Source organism: Excalfactoria chinensis (assembly GCF_039878825.1).
Source record: "Excalfactoria chinensis isolate bCotChi1 chromosome Z unlocalized genomic scaffold, bCotChi1.hap2 SUPER_Z_unloc_3, whole genome shotgun sequence".
Lineage (NCBI taxonomy): Eukaryota > Metazoa > Chordata > Aves > Galliformes > Phasianidae > Excalfactoria > Excalfactoria chinensis.
The window spans coordinates 153,818-177,172 of record NW_027315574.1 but is presented as its reverse complement, the minus strand read 5'-3'; the positions used below and the strand labels follow the sequence as shown (position 1 = coordinate 177,172).

General features: G+C 47.9%; 1 pseudogene; it reads right to left on the bottom strand.

Annotated features, from left to right (window-relative positions):
* Window positions 1-1,655: 1,655 nt before the first annotated feature.
* Window positions 1,656-3,578, bottom strand: LOC140264745 (kinesin-like protein KIF2A pseudogene; annotated as a pseudogene).
* Between the last annotated feature and the right edge of the window lie 19,777 nt (window positions 3,579-23,355).

Below are 23,355 nucleotides of genomic sequence, written 5' to 3'. Positions count from 1 at the left end.
TTAAACAGCAGCAGGGTGTGCTCATGAGTCACTGTGAGCTTCATGTGAGCAGCCCCCCGAACGTGAGTATAAACAAAGAATAAAATTCATTTTCCTACTCACTGCAAACCACCGCACCCTGGTAAGACTTTGTTCCAGCTCATTAACACCGTGTTTCTAGAACTGTGCCCAACTCAATTAATTCATAGCCCCTTTTGCCAAAACAGTTCATGCTAATGATTTATAACTAATGCACGGCCGCAGCTGAGAATAGCAAGAACTTAGACCTGGAGCAAGCAAGGAGACAGCCCAGAGAGCAAACCTACCATGTGCCCTGCATGGGAGACACGTCCTGCACCAGCTGGAAGTGACTGTGCCACTTCCAAGGGACTGCAGAGCCAGCGTGCTCCCACAGACGGCCCCACACCACGGGTACCAGGCCTTTACACCTGGTCCATTGCGGAGTCCAGCACCTCACATAGAAGAATCCAAGGGAAATGCCAGGGGAGGAACCTCAGCAACACTTCTAGAAAGGAGAAAACCCTTCTGTTGTAAATCCCTGCATACAACACACCTGTATCTTAATCTGGCAAGTAGCACCTATGTCTCATTGCATCTCTGAACGCTACAGGCTGCTGAAACCAGGAATGCCGAAACAAGCAGAATACCAACACACAAATGCTTGCAAGGTGCACTGAAGCTGAAAAGCACAGCATATTATTACTGCTAGGAGATGACCGGCATTTAAACAACACTCGGTGTCTAATAATTTCATCATTGAAAGCAAATTCCTGGCCTCTTTGAAAGCCTGCTCAAGTCCTTCCATTGACTGTCTCACCCACTGGATCAGATGATTCAACTGCTCAGCAGGATAAATGGGTGGATGGGACCAACAGCCAGAGAGAGATTAGACAGTGTGAGAAAACAGGGAGATTACCACCAACTAATTAGATACAATTTATACTATTTAATTTCTTCCACTTATTTACCTTTTCAAGAACTTACACTAATTAATTTCTTTCTTCAATAACACGCATAGATATGAGCCTGATGCTTTAACCCCTAAGAAGAGCGAGTTTTGCAGGGCATGCCATTGGGAGGAAGCACTGCCTCACACCATGAGCAGCACTTGCACTGATATGCACTGCATCAGATGGAGCACTGATGGATGCACTCATCAGGTCTCCGATACCGGGCACCATCCTGCTGCTTCCCTCTGCAAGCCCTGCAGGCACAGCTTCTCCTCCTAACCTGGGAATGCAACTTTTCTCTTGTTGGATTTTGACAGAACCCTTGAGGGGCCACATCTAGGCAGGTACTGATGAATATCTGTGTGTGTGTGTGTATATATGCATATAATTTTACAGGCGCGAGAGGGGAAACCTGCCCACATGATGTGAGATATATTCTCTGTAAATTCTTAGCTTTTCCTACAGGTTAGATCCTCACAACTGCAGAGTTTAACTTGCTGCAATGAAAAACACCTGGCAAAAAACAACAGGGCTATTCTCCTACAGGTTTCAACTACTATTTTCAAGGAATAAAAACTCAACCAGAATGTTCAGGCAGATGCCATTTAATGTTTCATAAGCACTACAATTGATGGGCAGATGAAGCAGTGGCAGCGAACAGCTCTCTGCACCCACCAGCCTCAGAAGCTGGGGTTCTGGCACAGCTTACATTGCACGGGACCTCTTAGTGCAGCTCTGGTTCCTGTCCTGTTCCTCCTTGTCCTGTATCCTCCTTTGGGATAATCTGACCTTTTCTCGAATCTCAGTCAGGATTCCAATTTCTTGATCCAGGAATGACTCAAACTGTGCAGCATAAATATCCACATTCCTGACTGTTCTTTCAGCAACCTGTAAGAGTTCTTTCAACCATCGCAGAGATTTCTGATGCTTCTCCGTAACTGTTTCCTCATTTATCTCTTTTCTCTTTTTCAGGTTGTCCCCCTTGCCATTCAGAGTAAGTGCCTTGGGTAACGCTCCCCTGTCTGCCTGCACCCCAAACTGCTGCTGTTGTGGTAAGCTGGACACAACCTGGAAAGGCTGTTTGAGGGAATTTAAATCCACAACCAGCTCCTTCACATGGTTGGCATACCGCAGGGTGTTAAGGGTGTGCTCACAGGATCTTATTCCTGGAGAGACAGTGGCAATCATGCAGGTGTATGAGTTTTCTCCTATAAGAGAGTCCCTCAGGACTTGGGTGAGCTTGCTAGCCCTGAATGGGGTGTGGGCTTTGTTAAGCCCCAATGCCCTGATACATTCCTTGAGTGCCAAGAGGCTTTTATTAATGTCAGCCCCCTCCAGCCTCGTTCGCTTGTCTGCAGTTGTGACATCAGCTCCTCTTTCATTCCCAGCCAGATCAATTAGGGAAAATTTGGCATACAGCTGTCCTCTCCTCTTGAGCATGATCTGGAAGATGGCATGGCTCCGGGAGGACTGAGTGTTGGCTGAAGTCTGGCCTGACATGCGGCAGTTGCTGCCTGTTTCAATCAGCCTGACGGCATCTTCCACGCTGGTGACCTCTTCTTCACACAGCCCTACCACGTGGGTCTGCTTCTGACCATCTTCTAGCACCCTCAGCTGCTTCTTCCCGTTCAGCAGGTCAAACACTTTGCCTCTATAAATCTCAAAGAAGGCCCCGTAGACCCCAAGCTCCAGTTTCTGGTAATTAGGGTACTGCAGCCTGCGGAAGACATCCTCAGCGACCAGGACATAGATTCCTTTGCTAGTGATGCTTCCCCGCATGGTGTGTGTCTTGCCGCTGCCTGTCTGGCCATAGGCAAAGCAGGTGGCCATGCCCCCCTGGAAGATGATATCCACAAGGGGCTGGGCAGTGTGCCTGTACACCAACTCATTGGCAGCATGGCCATCAAAGGCATGGTCAAAGCGGAAGACCTGGTTGTTCAGATACTGTGTGAGATCCAACTTCTGTTTGGCTTCATGCACAGTCACCATGCCCTGGCAGGACACTGTCACCACATCAGTGTCATTGAGCTCGACCTCCCGCTGGTTCAGGGGCCGCTTGCGGATGCACACACTGATGCGGCGCGGCTGACATGGCATGGAGGTCCACGGCGTTTTACCATTCAGGAGGTTGCGGCACTCCTGGATCATGGCCACTATGTCAGTCCTGGCACGGAGTGACGTGCTGTCCTTCTGAACTGGCTTCTCCTGCACATCCAGCTGATGGTATTCCTGCTGTTTCTGCAGCCTTTCCATCTGCCACATGCATGGTGATGCCCACCTGGTTGTGGACTGAGGCTGGGCAACCACAGGGCTCCCGCTGTCCCAACACTCCTCCACATTGATGGGCTGTGGCCGCCTTTCACTCACTGGGCTCCACTTCCTTCTGGCTGGCAGCGAGGTCTCGGCATTGCTTGTCGATCTGCTCCTTGGGGCTAGTTGAGGGTTGAGGTCAAAGATGACCTGGAGATCCACCTGTTTGGCCTTTCTGATTCCCTTCTCAAGCCATTCCACAGTGATACTGGAGGTGCTTTCATGGAGTTTTGTCACTACGGCCTGATGTGGGCTCCCACTGCTGCGCTTGATCTCCACACAACTGCCCAGCTGGATAAGCCCAAACTTGCTGGCCATGCTGTTCGTAGGCCCTGGATACAGATGGGGCAGGCAGTCTTGGGTCTCACTCCTGCGGGCTCAGCGCTCCGGAACCCAGCACCGTGTCACAGTGGTTGCTGTGGAGCTGGAGTCAGCTTTGAAGTGGAACAAAGATGGGCTTTTAATATGCTGCTATGAGTGGAAGGAACATCTAAGGCTGCCATCACCTGAAAATGCCTATTGGAGCATCCGGGCTGGCGTGCAGCTATTGTAACACGTCGTGTCCAATTAGATCAGTCACAATGTGTTAAGCCAATGCCAGTGACACAATAATTTATAGCAGTGACACAAGCACAGATATTCAGGAGAGCATTTTCAACCAGCAGTGTCCACGTGGAAATGAAGAAACCAGCACATTGTTCTTAATTGCCTTGAATTTTGAATTTTTAAAAGGCTTTGCATGACTGGAAATCCTGCTTGAACAAAATACGAGCTTAGGAGAAAGGAATGAAAACTGGAGTTGCAATGTGAGTGCCATGGGTATATCTGCACCCATAAGCATGGATTTAATTTTGATGAGTGGAAAAACGGATGGTATTTTTAATTCATTTCTGCAGTGTTCTTCAATCACCTGGAATCCTGAATAGAGAGTTTCAAGTAGGAGTGCTTTAATAACAATAAGGAAGTGCTGGATGAGGGAATGGCTTTGATTTTTGGGTAGTATATGTAATGATAACCATCGACTCATCATTAACTGGCAGATTTAATATTTTAATGGGAAAAGGAGCAAGTTATTGACAGAGGCTACAGAAACCTGCAGCCTTTTTGCGAGCTCTGCTTTGGATAGGAGTGACAATTCACAGCATTTGAAGTAGGTACTCAAAACCAGAGCGCACCTCTAAAAATGGCAATACTATACATCTGCTCCAGTCATTTATAGAAGGGATTAATCCCTGTGAGAAAGCTACTAGAAGAAGAAGAATCAAAATCCCATGTTTCTAGGGACTTTGGATGCCTTTGCACAGAATAGAAACTCCAGGAGGAAAATAACAGGGGAGTTCTGCAGAGTTCACAACAGGCAAATGCAGTGGGCAACTGAAAAAGCAGACGAACTGGAAGTAAACATTTTAAATACAGTCAAATTCAGTAACTCAAAGTAGGTGTAAAATAACCCATACTTTTTTCTTTGCTTTTCTGATGCAATACCTTGCTGCCCCTTAAGACTCTGGGACCCTTTGGTGAGGTGTAGCCCCAGTTACATCTGATTATTTGCCCTTGCATCCTTTAAAAATATTTGCATAGGGCTATTTTATAATTCCAATAAGACACCCAAGCCTGTGAGTTATAGCACAGTAATTCACACCTGCTGCATTTAACAGCTCTCCGCCTTCTGCTTTTCTCTTGCAGCACCTTCTCATGAATTACTGCTCCATAACTCACTCCCAAGAGCGTCCTGTTGCTCTCTCGTCATGTTGGCATCTAATTGCAGCAGTTCTCAGGTGTGATTTTGTACACGAGAGCTAAAATTTATGCAAGTGCATCGTATGTATAAAGTATGTTTTTAAGAAAGACTCTACTTGGCTTGAGATTGCATGTTTTCAGCTGTGACAACTATTAACGTTTCTGATGGCTATGCATTTACAGGCTTTCATCACCAAACAAATGGAGTAACTGAGAGATTAAACCGACACAGTGATCAAATGATCAGTAATTTAAGAAGTGTAAAATCCTCTTCCCAAAGCACAAGAGTGCCTCTATATAGATGGGTTACCTGAGGGAGGTGCTTAGGTCCTTGACAAACATGGAATGCCACAGCCCTCACTGAGCAGAGGGATGTCCTGCTGCCAACCTGAACGCACACAGGCACTGAAGTCCCCTCCCAGCTCTCCCAGCCAAGTGCTGTCCTAAATCAGGACTCAAAGGGAAGGGATGTTTTGATGTTCATTTTGTCTGGTTTTCACATCCCAAGTAGCCATTCTAGTGAAACTACTCCTCAGTGTCCTCATTTCCCTGGACAGAAAAGGCTGAACTGGCACCACAGCAAGAGAAAGGCAGCCCCATAATGTGGCAAAAAGGTTACGCTGGATTAGAACTGAAGTACTGTCAAAATGTTGTCACAGACCTGAATGCTGTGGTTTAATCAAGAATCGTGCTGCTCACAGCTATGTCTGGGAAAGGTCATTCACTGAGCAGCATCCAGAGCCATGCATCAACACTGCGACTCTGTTGTGCTAAACAGCATGTAAATATTCCCAACAAAAACAGTTTTTCTTCAGCATGTTTATTGCCAGGGTTACAGGCGGTCATTACAACGTGGAGAGGAGAGGAGAGGGAGAGGGAGAGGGAGAGGGAGAGGGAGACAAGGGGAAAGGGGAAAGGGGAAAGGGGAAAGGGGAAAGGGGAAAGGGGAAAGGGGAAAGGGGAAAGGGGAAAGGGGAAAGGGGAAAGGGGAAAGGGGAAAGGGGAAAGGGGAAAGGGGAAAGGGGAAAGGGGAAAGGGGAAAGGGGAAAGGGGAAAGGGGAAAGGGGAAAGGGGAAAGGGGAAAGGGGAAAGGGGAAAGGGGAAAGGGGAAAGGGGAAAGGGGAAAGGGGAAAGGGGAAAGGGAAAGGAAAGGAAAGGAAAGGAAAGGAAAGGAAAGGAAAGGAAAGGAAAGGAAAGGAAAGGAAAGGAAAGGAAAGGAAAGGAAAGGAAAGGAAAGGAAAGGAAAGGAAAGGAAAGGAAAGGAAAGGAAAGGAAAGGAAAGGAAAGGAAAGGAAAGGAAGAGGACAGCATCTCCTGGGAGCAGAGGGATCAGCCTTTTCCCAAAGCCTTGGTTTATCCACACAGAAACCCTGAAACAAATGCGCAGCAGCTTAAAAACTTGTAACTTATTCAAACACCCTTCAAATGATTTGCAAACATACGTGAGTTTTTTTGTTTGTACCTTATAAAATACTACCACGTTGAGGAAGAAAGTAAAGGATTTGCTCCTGCTATGAGTCATCAGAGAATAAATGCAATGTGCAGCAGCAAAGACACAGTGCACGCTCTGTGAAAAGAAGATGCTTTACTATCACAGGATGTAAGAAACATCCCACATTTCTTCTGTTGCTTTTCCACTGCTACCCAGCTAGCTGTCAGCTCGCCCTGCATGCAAAAAGCTGTGGTCACAACCCCCAGCATTAATACACACAACCAGTCCTTTCTGCCCAAAAACACAGCGAGCAGATGAAATGGGACGAGGCCAACAACAGTTTGCGTTTCACACCTCATGGAGCTGCACGGATGCTCAGATCTGCCCACACAAACTCCTTGCAAAGCCACACAAGCTGGGGGGGTGAGGAGGGACGGGGGGGAGGCCACGAAAAACCACACACAGACAAAATCCCAAAGCCTTCCCAAGGGAAACAACTGCTGTTCTTCAAGTAGGAAAGCACAGATGGGATCTGCCATAGTGAGGAGCCGAAAGGACTCGCATCCTTATGTAGAGAAGTGGGACTGTTGCTAACTCTGGATTTCTAACAGAGTGAAACTCTGCTTTTCTGAGCAGTGGAAACAACTTTCATTCATCTGATGAAGTAACAAACACAAAATAAGATCATTATTGGTGTCATTCTAAAAGAGAATAAATTCCAGCAAACTGAATGGAAGCTGTGGGTTACAATGAATTACTGTATGAAAGTGGTATATTCTCCTCTCAGTGTTTTAATGAGACACAAGTCAACTTTTATTATCATGCATTTACTAGTCTTCCTGGCACAATGAAGCATCTAAAACTAATACAACTTATCTGAAAATCAGAGTGAAAACTGCTAATTCACAGACCAGTGTAGGTAGGTTTAATTCATCTCGTGGTTAGGAACATTCTGATCATGTTTAACACATGGAGAATCCTTTAGTAACAAACTCTTCTAATTACTGAATCCTTCTGACTATCCTCAACTGGCTGAACGTGTAAGCAGTGTGGTGCTTAAATGCTCTGTGACCCCCCTCTGCAAGGCGTTCATCAAAGAAATTATGGAGCTCCACGCTCATACACCTGTTTTAAGCCTTAACGATTCAAAGGACTTAACCAGCGTTAATTCAAATCTGATCCTACTCCAAAAGCCACGCAGACACAGCTGGTTTTCATTGGTTACCTGAGCCACCCTCCCCCAAAAGGGGGGAACCAACTCGGTGCTGCTCCTGCACTCCTGCACCCTTCTAACTGCACCGCACTGTGCCCTCCTGTGCTCTGAGCACAGGGCCAGTGCCAAGTTGTGGCCCTTCTGAGAGCCGCGCTACCCATGCAGTGCTCACAGACGGGTTGTAAGTGGTTCACTTTAGATTGTGAAGTTTGAAAGATGAGACAGATAATAACATTTGTAAACAAAATAAAAATGCTGAAGGCTGTTATCCCCTCATGGTCTGCATAAGTAGGAGCTTGCTTCCCAATTACCTGTCTGTCATTGCAATGATTGATTTCAGCGCTTTATAAACAGCATATGCAGCCCTTCTATGTTTAGATAAGAGATTACAAGGACTATCAATCCTCATACTCTTGTGTACAGTATTAACACTGTCTAAAGCTAATATATTTCTATCATGGACCAATATTATTTAATTATACCAGAAATAGTTCCGACCTGCAGAAGGGATGAAGTGCTGCTGGGGATCCACACTGCCAGGTACTGCTGAGAAATGGCTTTGGTTGGTTAAGTTAATTTCTCCTGCCAAGTTAAGGACGTAACGTTTGAGGATAAATAGTCACAGAAACTACTGGGATCTGAATTACAGTCTGTGCAAAGAATGCTGAAGAAGCTTTGGTATCGCTCATTGCTGGGGCTGTCAGATCGCTGCTGATCCCTTTCACAGAGCTCTTTTCTGACTCCCGACAGAGCAGCGCAGGTATCTGACTGCATGGAGGGTGCAGGCAGGAGTCGAGGAGAACTTAGAAATAAATCCCTAAGCAGAGCACACCCAAATGCCTGCTGGAAACCAAAGTGTGCTGGGTGTCCTTGAGCCATTTGCTAGCTCTTACTTAGTACGCACCTACATCTTAATAGCTCTGAGCGGCTGCTTAGCACCCAGAATCAGCTTATAGCAAAGAGAAAAGAAAACAGTGCAGCACTTTGTAGGACGTAACCTTACATTTTCAGAAAAGGCTGCTGGGATTGCCTGGGTCAGCAGCTACAAACCAATTCCAACAGAAGGAGCGGCAGCTCCATGCCAAAGCTGCCACGTTTTCCGCTGCGCACACACTGCTGCAGGCACATGAGCAGCAGCACAGCTCAAGGCCTCTCAAACCATGCTATGGGAAGCACTGTCCTTTGGCACAGCTGCAGGTATGTGTCCTGCAGACCTTTCTGCTGCTCATGTGCCTGACCCAAAGCTGGGCAAGGAGCCCAGAACCAAGCAGCAGCTCAGCCTGGAGGCAAATGCAGAGCTGAACTGGCCTCTAAACATCCCTAGGGGCTGCCTCCAGTTCCTTGTGTGCCAGGGAGCTCACTGCTCATCCATTCAGCTCCAGAAAGCCCTGGGGAAAAACCCACATGTCAGTCCTGAGCACCAGGTAAGGGAACAGCTGGAGGGCAGTGGAAAGCAATCAGCAATTAAAGGGACACGTCTTGATCCCTGCTGAAACATTAACAATCTGTCTGAAACAACTCACTCGGATTCTAGTTCTGCAATGACTAAGCTTTCACAGGACCCGCTCAGTTTGGGTCAGAAGGTGATGTTAATGCGTAAGTGGGGATCTACCTGAGAAATTATGCATGGGGAGTAACCTGTGCAAGGTCCAAAAAAGACACGGGTTTAGTAGCACACAATGTGATCTGTTTGTGCAAGACACCGTACCTGAAAAACACCAAACATCGTAATTCAGTGGTTGCTGAACCTACAGGACTGTCTTCTCTCAATTGCTGTTAGTTCAGCAGATTTGTACAGTGCTCACTGGTGGAATAAATCCATGCACAATTCTAAAATTGCAGTTTTACTGCCACAGATTGACATCAGGCTGAACAGAAGAGCTGAACAGCAATGCTGTGGCACACATTCATACAGAGATATCTGCTTCCAAAGCCTCCTCAGCAGCACAGCAAACTGCTGCTTCCTATGACTTTTTGGACACGGAGCTCACTGTGTTTCTTATTAATTTGAGCAATTGTGGGCAGTTCTTTGCAAAGATATTTTTAATGGTATGACCAAGCAAGGCATCCTCTGAAAAATGCAAAAAAGAAACGAGCATTCCAGGGAAACGCTGTCCAGCTCAAACTTCCATGCTGTCACAGCAGCTACAGCAACTGTTGTGCTTGTACTTAGAGCCTTATCATACCCAGAAATCATCCACAGCTTGTCCAGCAGAGCTGTGATATTTCAGTTTTGGGAGAAAACCCAACCAGGGAAGGTCCTGGCTGGGGGACAAGTCAGTCTTCAGAGGTCTCAATCCAACCACTGCTACTCTGAGAACGTCCCCAGCTCAGAGGCGCAAGAGGAAAGGTTTCTGTATTATCTCTGTACTTCAATTAAGAGACTGCATTTGCTTTCCTGATATTTTACTTTCAAATCCTGACCACTGAGATATGTGATGCTCATGCACAACGTTTCAGAAACGAGAACCACATCATATTTTCCGTGAGCTGAAAAATGAAATACAAAATCCAGCTTAGAAGGGAAATCCTGTGCTGTGTATTCAAACGAAAAGATGCTGCTCTTAATGGGAAAGGGATTCTCCTGAAAACAGCTGTCATAGATAAAGAAGCAGAAGAGAGTCAGCAGATATTTAGAGACATCTTTCTTGGAGCACAAGAGCTCTTGATTCCCATGTTCAAGACAGAGGGCACAGAAGGCAGGAGATGAGCATGGCTGAGCCAAGACCTTTCCTACCCAAATTTACATCCCCCTCCCTGCAGAACACTGATCCCCCTGAGGCTAGTGCACTGCTTGCTTAGAATACATATGATTATAGATGTATGTGCAAAATCTTGTTCAGAATACATTTAATAACTTGTTTTGGTGCACCTAATCGGTGTCAGGGAAGTATGCTATAGTCACTACCTTTCCATTGGGCAAAATAAATCAAGGAACACAGTGTTTGGAGGGATCCCCCACAACACTCTTGCTTCTAAATTGGAGAGATACGGATGTAATGAGCGGATTACTAGATGGATTTGGAAGTGGCTGAATAGATGTATCTAAAGAATTGCAGTTAACAGCTCAATGTCCAAATGCAAAGCAGTAGCAAACAGCATCTCTCAGGAGTCCACACTGAGAGTAATACCATTTAGAAGCTTCAGTAATGAGACAGTGGTGTTGCGTGTATCCTCCGCAAGTCTATGGATGATATCAAACTGAGTGGTGAAGTTGAAACGAGAGAAGGAAGGGATGCCATTCAGACAACCCACAAGAAGTCAGCCCATGTGCATCTCGTGAAGCTCAACAAAGTGCAGCACGGCATCCTGCATAAAGGTTGGGGTAATGCCCAACACCTGTAAAGACTGGGAGGGTGACCTGAATGAGAGCAGCACAGTGGATAAGGGCTTAAGAGATGAAAAGCTGGATACGAGCTGGCAACATGCACTTGCAGCCCAGAGGCAGTCATATTCTGGTCTGCATCCAAAAGAAGCCAACAGGGTGGGGAAGGTGTTTCTCCCCACCTACTCAGCTTTCAGGAGACCCCATGTAGAGTACTGCAACCAGCTGTGGGGTCCTCAGCACAAGAAATATGTAGATCTATTACTGAAAGTGCAGAGAAGTACCACAAGAATGATCAGAGCCACAAATTCTCCCCTGTGCAGAAAGACAGAGAACTGAGTTCCTTCAGCCTGCAAAAGAGAAGGCTGGGGGAGAAATCTCATTGAGTCATTTCAATAGTTAAAGTGGGCATATAATAAACACGGAGAAAGACTTCACAGGAGCCTGGAAGAGCGGTGGTTGCCCAGAGCTATGGGTGCCCCACACCTAGAGGCAGGTGTTCAAGGCTAGTTTGGTTAGCAGATCTGAACATCCTGATCTAGTGGGAGGTATCCCTGTCTATGGCAGGACAGTTGAAATGAGATAGTCTTTAAGATCCCTTACAGCATAAACTGTTCTCTCAATCGAAAGTAAACATTCATTCATGTGATGCTTAGCATAGCAGTAACTGAGGCTTTCATACAACTAGCGTTAAATGTACAAGTAGTAACATTCAGAATTTTTATTAGACATTCTTAGTCAATTAGAAATCCATCAGCAGAACAGTTTCCTCTTAAAATGCCTTCCTTGTTAGTCGAGGTATAAATGCAGCTAGACCCTTACCCAGCAATAGTACTTGAGGTCTCATTCAGGTTATCTACAGGTAGACAGGCCTCCATGTTGCCACACTCTGATCCAGAAGGTTTGTCTGGGGACTTAAAACTTGAGCTTTCAGAAACATCCTGTGGGCCAACTGACTCTGCCTTTCCTAAGGATTCCAATGACTGCAGGACTTCACAGTTTTCTGCTTTCTGAAAAATAGGAAAAACAAATATGAGCAAAAGCAAGTCATGGTACTAAACCCAAAAAGGAGATAGCTTTATGTCCACAAAGCTCAGTACTAATCACTCCTCAGAGCACTTCCTGTCCAAAAAGACCATCTCCTTTTAGTTGCTCCCTAATCACTTCACTTCACTTCACTCCTGCGATACACCTTTATTTATATCCATCTCTTCCTTCCTACTTGTTGTTCTGAAATTTGGCTTTGGTCTATGGAATCGACTCCTCAGTAACCGAACAGATGAAGTAACAGTTTTGTCTTCTTGGATCTCAGGACCAGACTCCCTAAAAAACCAAACAGGCAGTTGATGGCATGGGACAAGATGAATTCTTCCAATCACATTTCACATGCTTGTATTTAATTTTCAGCAGTAGCTAGAACGAGAGCAAAGGAAGGGATGCCATGAAAAAGATCAACTGAGATCACATCAAACATCAAGAACCTGTACCTTCAAGACAGGTCAGCAAATGTAAGAAAAATGAAGCAGTTTCAAAGCAGCTGCAACTTCTAGTCAAACCTTGAGAGGAACGTAAACATTTAACCAAATCCTTCATCTAGCTCATAATTTCTAAAACTACAAAACAGATCTACAGCATTTCTTAAATTCTTATTCATTAACCTTTTTCTTTACCAAAAGGAGAACTTGTCACAGACACGTCCAACCTGGAGCGCATCCTCCACTCCATCTCTCCGCTTAAAAAATAATCTTACCCTGTACTGAAATCTGAAGCGTCTTTCAAGACATCTGAAGGTCCTTTCTCATCTTCAACAGCTTTTAGCTGCTGTGGGCTTTTCTTGGGAGCATCAGCCACTCCCTAAAAAGAAGACAAGTTCCACTCTAGTAAGGAAAACATTTTTGGTCAATCTCCTTTTTGGAATGAAAGGAAGAATACATATTTACTTTATTCATTCTCGTATTAAAACACCTCAAAAATTAAGTTCTTTTTTTTGTTCATCAGCTAAAATCCCCGAATACTTTAAAGATAAAAATTTGTTATTTTTCTGCATACATTCCATCTGAAATGGTTTTTTTTTTCAACATTATCCTTTCTGTTCAGCACTTCTCTTTTCAAATCTGGTATCACCACCACCACCAACAAAAACATCAGTGAAATATAATCTCTGTCTGCACAGAAAGCAGAATCTAATTACAAGCACCAGAAAACTCTATGACAGTTCAGTTTAACTGGAAGGAATAAGACACACAAATACTGTGCTTGCAGATTAAGTGGTAAATCTTTCTTACCGCTGCCCAGCAAAAATACATCTATGCAGCTGCTTGAGAAGCTTACATCTTTGTGGCACGAATCACTGCTTTCATTCACATGGTGTAACGCACATCCTTCTGCTTCTCCACCTTCAGCTTCCTCCTCTTCAGGATCTTTTTCATGTCCGTGGTCTTTTCTCCATGCAACAGTTCTTTCTAGGTTTGGTTTGGGTTTCTGCACTCGGCCTCTTTTGAAAGGTGCTGGTTTCAGCACACTCTCTTTGCTGCCTTCTTGTGAACCAGCCATGTCATTAGACCTGGAAAAATACAGAATACATCTTGTGTACTTATGGATCTTACATTGGAAGGCTCTTAAGGCAGATATGTTTTCCTTTTTAAGCACTAAATCACATACATTTCCATAAAGCAGAGCTATGCACTGCTAAGTCCATGGAGACAGTAGAAGTGCTTGAGAAGTAAAAATGTATGCTTGCACCGTTCTTTTCTTTCCCCACTGGAAATGGGATACTACGCTACAGATCTTCTTCTGACTCACAAAGGCACTTCTCAAATTCGTAGCTGCTCTAGAACAACCTAATTTAACAAAGGCTATGAAAGGTATCAGGAACTTTATAAGAATATAACAATAACTTACTAATCTTACTGGCGTACAAATACAAGATGTATCTACAACTACCACCTTCTTCTATGCCTTTACACCGAGAGCCACGTTATACAGCAAGGAAGATAATAACAGAACTAAATGCTGAAGTGTTTTTATGTCTGATCAAACCTTGTATAGTCATCCTTCACCTTCTTTAAAAGGACTAAGTAAAAAGACAAGGTGTTTTTGTTATTAACTCTCCTGCAAAGGACATTTCTCCTGTCACACCACATCTGCCATTTCTCCACTGAATACAGGAAACACTTATTAATTAAAATATACATTAAACCACCCACACTGGAATGTGTTTTTTTTCTCCACACACTCAAATGCTTAACTACGCTTTAAGAACAAACACTTATTCCTGTTGCTTAAACACTCAATACTTTTCACTCACTGAAAGGATGATACATCAGTATTCAAACTATTGGAGAAAGCTTGCTTTAGTTTGCAAGGGACTAGCTAATTCTTTGCATTCATCATGGGGACTGATGCATTTAAAAACACTGCTTTAAATCGAAACACAACTAATTTATTTCATGCATTTAGTAAGTAAGCACACAAACAAACAAATAAATAAATGTTACTCTTCTCTGAATTTCTATCTCAGAGCAAAAAGTGACTAAGAAACTTCTGTTTTAAGAACTGCAAGATGGTGAAGATGCCGGTATTCCGTGATCCTGTGTAACTAACATCCTGTGTAACATGACCAGATGTGAGGGTGGCAAATTGCAAGAAAGAAGCATCCTTTATTTCCCCCCCCCTTCCAGCATACTTACTGAGACACCATCTCCAAGACTTTGCCATCTTTGTCCACAGCTTCTCCACTGCTGACATCAAACTTATTCCTTTGGTCAGTATTCTGAGTAGAAACAGAATATTAAGACATTAACACCTTTGTACTTATCAAGTGCATCATTGCCTAATAGACCAGGTAACCATCCATGACAAGACAGAAAACAGGCTGCTCATGACAGATGCAATCACTTATGCAGTAAGTATCACATGCCCAGAAAAGTGCTGTAAAGCCTAGTTCAAAAAACCAATGTTGTGCTTGCTGCATGGCATGAGAGTATGAACATCGACCATTTGTGCAACGAGCTGTCACCCAAGCTGAGATCTCTACACCATGTTCCAGTCACGGATGGCTCAGTAAGTGCTCATTCCTGTGGGCAGTTCTCCAGCTGTGTGGCAGGGCAGTGTCACAGGGCACTCAGCATTTGGTTCCATGGCTGTCTTCTGTAACCCTGCCGAGCGAGCACTGCTGGCTGCAGACCTCTGTTGTGCTTCCCGGGCCGTCACTGCTGCTCGCCCTGACCGGTTCCGCCCCTCCCCCGGCCTCCCATTGGGCAGCGGCAGCTCCGCCGGCTCCGATTGGCTGAGCCGCAGTGCGCGGGAACCAGCGTTGCGTCCCGGCCGTTGGAGGGGCGGCTCCACACAGAGCGCGGCCCCCGCAGCCCGGTCCGAGGCCGAACGGGACCGGCGCGGCAGCCGGGGCTGTGCGAGCTGCATCGGGACGGAAACCGGCACCACGGCAGCGAGTGCTGAGGACAGCTGCGCCGGAGTGCGGGGAGAACGGCACTGGTGCGGGGAGAGGGCTGGGGGGGGGGAGAACGCGGTATGGGACTGGGGGGGATGGGCAGAGGGGGATATGGGGCTGTGTGGGGAGGGCCAGAGGGGGATATGGGACTGGGGGGGGGGCAGAAAGGAATATGGGACTGGGAGGGAGGGGCAGAGGGGGGATATGGGGCTGGGGGGGAGGGCAGAGGGGGATTTGGGACTGGGAGGGGGGAAAGGGGGGATATGGAGCTGGGGGGGGCAGCTGGGGAAAGCATCTCTCTGTGTAGATTGCTTCTCTTGGAGTTGTCCCTGTGAGCCTGTGCAGGTGTGCATTTTGCATTTGTTTTCAATGGTCTCTTTCTAAGTGCACCGCTCTAGTTTTGTTTTTTCTTCAGGGGCCCTGGAGGGATGTGGGGGGGCCACTGGGGGATATAGGAAAGTAGGGGGCTGTGGGGGGACTCTAGGTAGTCATATAAGACTGTAGGGAGCTGTGCAGGGGCTGTAAAGGCCTACAGAGAGTTGAGGGGGACTCTAGGGGGAATATGGGGCTGTGGTGGGCCATAGGAGGACTAGGGGCTCTAGGGGGCTCTGAGGGTGTGTAGGGGTTATGGGGAGCTATTGGAGGATATGGGCAGGCATGGGACTTGAAGGGGTGGTGTCTAGAGAGAGAGAGGGTTGTGGGGGCCTTAGGGTGATATGGGGCTCCTGGGGGCTGTTGGGTGCTATGGGGAGGAATATGGAGTTCTAGCAGATGGTGGGGGTGTAGGTGTGGTCTATATATGTACATAGATGGGAATCTAAGTATGAAAAAAGATACATCCACGTGTGTTCTGGGCTGCATTGAAAAAGGGGTGGCCAGCAGGGAGAGGGAGGTGATTGTCCCCTCCTGCTCAGCTCTTGTGAGGTCCTATTTGCAGTACTGTGTCCAGGCCTGGGAAGGATGTGGAGCTGTTGGGGTTGGTCCAGAGGAGAGCCACTGTGATGATCAGAGGGCTGGAGCAGCTCTCCTATGGGGAAAGGCTGAGGGATCTGGGCTTGTTTAGCCTAGAGAAGAGAAGGCTGCGGGGAGACCTCATTGTGGCCTTTCAGTACTTGAAGGGAGCGCACAAACAGGAGGGGGAAGGGCTGTTTATGAGGGTGGATAGTGATAGGACAAGGGGGAATGGTTTTAAACTGAGACAGGGGAGGTTTAGGTTGGATCTTAGGAAGATGTTTTTTGCTCAGAGGGTGGTGACACACTGGAACAGGTTGCCCAAGGAAGTTGTGGATGCCCCATCACTGGAGGCATTCAAGGCCAGGCTGGATGTGGCTGTGGGCAGCCCGGTATGGTGGTTGGCATCCCAGCACTCAGCAGGGGTGTTGAAACTAGATGATCGCTGCGGTCCTTTGCAACCCAGGCCATTCTATGATTCTCTGATACGGGGGGATATGTCTATAGGGTGGACAATAGGGAGATGTCCTCTGTGCAGCCCTGTGCACACACACACACGTGTGCAATTCCATCCTGGCTTTATGCAATCCTGTGTGCACTCACTTGTGTTTTGTATTGATTTCCCGCTGAATCCTCCGGTGGACTCGTAGTTAGGCTGGGAGTGAAGGGGAGCACTGGGTAGCTGTTTGTGTTCCCTGCTGTGTGCTGCGGGGTTGTGCTGGCAGCGGTGCGGTTGGTTTGCTTTTCCTTGGGAGGGTGGGAAGGAGCTGAGCAGGCCCGGTTCTTTTCTCCAAGGATTCTGATCCTCCAGTGTCACTGCACCAGGGAGTGCACGATCTAAAGGACTTCTGGGTTGTGATAAACTCGTATCTCAGCAGCTTCTATGATTTCAGATTGGGTGTTCTAGTGCAAGCAGTTTGGGGGCATGATTTATTGTCCCTGTAGCTAACGCAGTGTGGGAAAATTTGCCCTGCTTTGGCTTGCCAGTGCTTTCCCCTGTCTCCACTTGTCTGGAGCCTCCTTGAAATGTATGCCTAATGTGGAAATATTTTCCAAGAAGGCCAGTGGGATCCTGGGGTGCATTTAAAGGAGCATGGCCAGCAGGAGAATGGTCTCTAGCGGTCCCTTCCAGCTCCAATTCTGTGATTCTGTACTTGCATCATTGCGTCTTGCAGCAGTACAGTGTTTCAGAAGAGAGAAAAACGTGGCGGGCATAAACTGGATTTCAGCCATTAGTGAAGTTGTGCTGAGATCTGGGCAGACTGTTGCACCTGTGAATGTGTGCAAAGCCTGCCGACAGAGAGAAATAACTTCTCCCTGCAGGTGGAGCTTGTCTGACGTAGGTCACTGCTAGGTGAGCTTCTGCTTTAAAGCATCAAGCTGTATAAACAAGGCAATTTTAAAAGCAAACTTGCCAGTTCTTTTTTTACCAGTGATTTTTTCAGGAAGGAAGGCTTGGAGATGCTGTTTGCTAATGGAAGATGGAGAGAGGAAAAGCAGGAGAAAGGCATGGTGTGCATAGCCACCACATCCCATCTGCAGCGTTCTCCCCCTGTGCAAATGAGGAGCAGCTCATCAAGCTTGGCCTGGGTCGTGGAAAGGGAGCATGCAAACGTCTGGACCAACCCCAAACGAGTTAGTTCTGCAGGTTGGTTGTTTTCTGCTGTTTGTCTCATATCCTGTTGCTCAGCAGTAGATTTGTTCATGTTCAGTGCCAACAGGAAACTCTCACAGCATTTCTGTTTCTGCTGTCCCAGTGCTTTGATCCCTTGCTGCTGGGATGGGGTGTTTGAAGAATGATGCATGTGTTGATGTCCAGCCTGGCTCTGAGGATGAGTCTGCATCCCTGGCAGGACTGAGGGTCGGAGCAGGCCAGGTTGAATCCGATGCACTTTGCTCTCGTTCTTAATGCTTGTTCTTGCGCAGGAGGGCAGGTGGTGAACCTCATGAGCCAGTGCCTGCAGGTGGGGTTTGCGGAGAAAGAGGTCCTGCAGGTCTTGGGTGACACCCATGGAACCGTAGCGAGGCTGCATGGGTGTAAAACACTGGGAATCGACAGAGGTGTGAAGGTGAGCTGTGGGCTCCAGTACCACAGGAAGGGATGTGTGTGCTCTGGGTTTGGATGCTTCTGTGTGTTTTAAGTGACTGAGAAACCAATGCTCAGTCCGCTTGAGTGTATAGAACAAGTGTAACATCCTTTCTGATGGAGTATTGTGAAAGGAATCCTATGGGATTGAGAGCTGCCATTAAGATTCTGGACATCCTCCAGGAGTTGGGGATGAGGCAAGAAAAGTTGGGGTGAGAGAATGAGGCATTAGAACAGGAACTTTCTTGGTCTTTATTAATTCCTCCCTTTTTTGAATAGGAATTGATGTGGGTTTTTTTTTTATAAAGAACAGACTCATTGTGCAGCTTGTCAATGAATTCATTCACGCCTGCTGATTGGTGCTGTTCTCTACAGGGAGCTGCAGTGGAAATGGACACTTGTAGTCCACTGTCTGGCCCCCTCCCGCGTGCTCAGATCAGCCAAGTTGTCAAGGCCTGGCTCTTGGTTGGTGAGTTGTGCCGAGGTCAGAGAGTTGGATTTTCTGGGCTTTGAGACACGTCTTCCAGTGGCACGTTGTGTTATTTCTGATGTGCTGACCTGTTGAGCTCCAGCCCCAAATGAGGATTCAAGTCCTACCACAGCAGGAATGGTTGAGATTGGAATTGGAATGCAGAAGGCTGGAGCCAGCAGGAGCAGGGAATCCATCATCCCCCTGTAGTCGGCACTGGTGAGTCCTCACCTTGAGTTCTGTGTTCTGTTCTGGGCCCCTCACTGCAATGAAATGCTGAGATGTGTCCAGAGGAGACCAGTGAAGCTGTGAGGTGTCTAGAGCACAAGTCTTATGGGGAGCTTCTTATGGAACTGGGATTACTTAGTCTGGAAGAGAGGAGGCTCAGGGAGGACCTTATCATTCTCTACAATTACCTGAAGAGAGGTTATGTGGGGGGGGGGGCTGTCCTGCTCTTCTCCCATGTAACTAGTGAGAGGAGTGGAAGGAACAACCTCAGGTTGTATGAGGGGAGATTCAGCCTGGATGTTAAGAAAACCATCTCCAAATGGGTGCTCAGACGCTGGAGGCATCTGCTGGCTGAGCGCTTTGTTGGGTGAGCATCACACTGCTGGAAAGCACGCAGCTGTTGTCTCTGCGAACAGCCCCATCCGTGGGGACTGGTGGCTTTTTCATGTTACCCTTGTGTTTCAAGTGCTACATCCAGTTACTCGTGCTGTTTGAAAGCACCATCTTAGAGGCAGCCTTGATTTCTGCAGCTGCGAGCTTTGTGCCACGGGAGCTCCCCTGCTTCTCGCTGGGATGGGCGACCGAATGGAAGGCCCAGCAGAAGTCTGGGTAGGTGATATCACTTGCTGTTGCTTTCCCCACCCGTGACAGGAGAAGCAGGGAATGGGACTGGGGGCCATCCCAGCGGTGGGTTCCTGCCTCAGCAGAACTGAATGGCTGTTCTGATCCACGTATTTGAACCTGAGTGGATCTGACACTAACGACAGAAGCGAGGGGCCTGTGGGAAAAAAATGCATGTGCCACAATTTGTGGTGCAAGGTGTTGTAGGAGGTGCTGCTAACAGTGCCCAGAAGGCTTCCTTTTTGACGGGGAGAGGATTAACTCGGTTATTTTAATGAATCTATTTCCTTTCTTTCATACTACCTCTCATAAAACTAACTGTGGATTCTCAAGTAGTATTTCTTGCTAAAGAGAATAGGCGTGCAGCCTGCGCTTTCGTCTGCGCAAAGGATCTTCTAATCATCTCTGTCTGTGTTTCTTTTAGACACTTAGGTGGAGCAGAGTGGAATACAGACTTGGGTGCATCTCCATTCAGGAGCAGGGACACGCAATGCTCATCTTAGGTGTCTGGCTGACAACAAGAGCAGAGAGGTAAGTTTCACAGGGTGGCGTTCCCATTTAATTTTATTTTTCATTCATGATGCACAGAGGCGTTACCCAGACAAAGCGAGCATTTATCAGCTGGACATTCTAGAAGTGACCTAGTCAGTGAAATGGGTTTGAAGCATCCCAAAGAGCCCTGCAAAAGAATGCTGAGAGTGAATCTGGCACCCTCCTTTGGAAACCTGCGGTGTCTGCCAGCTCTTCAGCTGTGCCCAAACACCTCCCATTGCGCTGCCACACCAGGACGTAATTCCAACCCCACAGTGAGTTCTGCAATGTTGTGGTGCCGTGTTGGAATCAGATGTGACCCCGTGGTCTTGCCTCCCCCCCTTGTGGGGGGTCATGGTGGACCAGGCTGGTGGCCGTTGGTGATGTCATAAGCGGCTGGAATGAGGGGAGGAGCGGTGCGTTCTGTGTTCCTTTGTGGGAGAGTAGGAGTTCGGAGTGGTTGGTTTTCTTGTTGTTCTTGTGCGTTTAGTGCCTTTGTTTGAGTACCATCGTGCGCAGCATCCTGTAGGTAAGCTGAGCCAGCGTGGGATGGACGGGTGGGCAGCGAGGTGTTGAGAAGTGCTGGCTGTCGGAGCTCCCAGCACCGTATTTCTTACTCTTGAGCATCAGACGTCATTTTCTCCCGGTAGACATGTTCCAAAGGGGGTGTCCGTAAAGGTGGCACCCGTCCCATGCTGCTTCCATCATCTTCTGTGCTCAATTGTGGAAGCATCGTCAAGTTGCTGGGCGGACAGGCATCCCGTAGCCTGAGACTCAGCATGTCTTGCAGCAAGTGGATGGGACGTTTGTGCTGTGTGCGTTATGCCATGGCTGTCTTAGCCCTGCTCACTGACCTGCTCTTTCTCTCTCCTCTGCCTACCCTCCGCCCACTGCCTTGGTGCAGCTTTTGCTCTCATAAGATCTGAGCAGAGTGACCAGGAACTGCTGCAGGTAGCCTGAGGTGATCTTGTTGCCAGGTATGTGCCATGTTTGTCCTACCACATTGTTTTGCATGCCGTGGCTTTCTTCACTGCCCTCCAGCTCAGCCCTCAGAAGGGTGCTGTCTAATGCCCTTCTGTCGCACTGTCAGAGCGCTCTGGGCGAATGCATCTGCTGCTCTGTGCCAGAGTCCCCATCTGCTGGCAGAGGGATAGCAACTTGGTACAATGCTGCCTTATAGGCTGTCACATTGGAACAGACTGCAGCAAGGGGTAGTTTCTCGAACACTTGCCTATGCCGCAGGGTATGCAAGGGTAGTTCTGAAGAAGTCTCTCCATACTGTGCTGTGTGAATAGAGACAACAGAAGTGTGTTTCTGCTCTGTTCCAGCTTGTCACACCTGGTGTGATGGGCCTTGAGTGCAGCAAGATCAGCAGTGGGCCTGAGGTGGTGGGCACGGAGGTACAGTGTGAAGCTCTGGCTTGTCTTTGTTCCCTGTGTTGAGCCAGCAGAGGGAGCTGCAGATGTGCTCTCCTGCAGGAAAGAGTTTGTCCTCAGCTCCTGACCACGGCCTGTGCTCTGTTTTGCAGGCTGATGACATGTGGAAGCCGCAGCTGGTGCGTGCGGAGTCATCTCTTAACGTTCCAGCGATTGCGGCAGCCCATGTTATCAAGCGCTACGTCGCCCAGGGGCCGGATGAGCTCTCCCTGGAGGTAAGCAGTTCCAGGCCTTCCTTGCCTTGGGGGCTGCATTGGTGCAATGGCTGTCAAGCTTGAGGCTATTCTGCAGTGCAGAAGCAGGCAGTCGTTTGAGCTGTGCTTTCCTGCCACAGGAATTGACGTTTCAATCTCTTGCAGGTAGGAGACTTGGTGAGCATTATTGCTATGCCACCAAAGGAGCTGAGCCCCTGGTGGAGAGGCAAGCGTGGCTTTCAGGTAGGCACACGCTTCCGACTAGAGAGCCCAACTTCAGTAGAGTCTGGAATCTCAGCTTGGAGCTGCTCTGCCTGCACAGGATGGCTTCCGGACGCAAACGGTTGCCCTGTGTCGGTGACAGAGGACTTTCCCTTTGGCTCTGGGCTCGGGCTAATGCCCAGCTGTCTTTTTGTTCTTGTTACAGGTTGGGTTTTTCCCTGGTGAGTGCGTGGAACTCATCAGCGGAAAAGTTCCCGAGTCTGTCGTGGATTCATTGCCAAAGCCAGGTACACATGTTACATTTGACAATGCGGGTTAGTAAAATGGGGTCAGAGCGTGGCTTTCAGGGGGTTGGTTAATGCCCGAGTTGAGCAAGCTTAGCAAGAGGACTGCATTAAGGTCCATGGGAACACGCAGAGATCTGTCCCAATCCCACTGTGTTTATTGTTGTGCTTGAGGAAGTCACAGAATCCTCCTGGAATGGCTTGGGATTGGAAGGTGCCTAAAGGATCATCCTCAGGCTCCAAGGCCCCTGCCTCAGTCTGGGTGCCCAGCCTGCGCATTTAGCAGGAGTCGAGAGCAGGCTGTCCGGGGCCCCTTCCGACCTGGCCTTGGGCACTTGCAGGGACGTGGAAAATCGGTTCTTGCGTGTCCTGGTTGGGAATGTTCTTCCCGTTGTTCCGTGCTCGGTCGAAGGCGTTACGCTCGGCCTCGTCCAATCGATCCAAGTTTGAAATGAACTGGTTTCTTTGTTTTGTTTCTTTGCAGTGCCGAGGAAACGGGGCAAGCTCAGCACCTTCCTTCGTTCGGTGGTGAAGGCCCGCCCCAGGAGATCGGTGCAGCCGGAGCCAGCGAAGGAAGGGGTGTTTGGGTGTGACCTGGGGGAGCACCTTCTCCGCTCTGGCCGTGATGGTAAGGAACAGCCCATTGCTGAGATCTCCCTCCGCTGGGCATCTAAAGATGAAAGGGAGATCATATCCAGCAATTGCGTAAGCCTGAAAACGCAGGAAGCCTTCTGGCCAAAGAGAGCATCCTGCAGCCTTTTCCTAGCTCTTCTGGACTTGAGATTGGATTCCTTCATTCCCGAGGGAGCTGTGATGGGACTTGCAGTGTGTGTGGCTTTGCCAGAATTACTTTCTCCAGGCTGTTGCTAGGTGGTGGCATTTCTGGAAAGCCAAGAACACGTCTCTGTGCAGT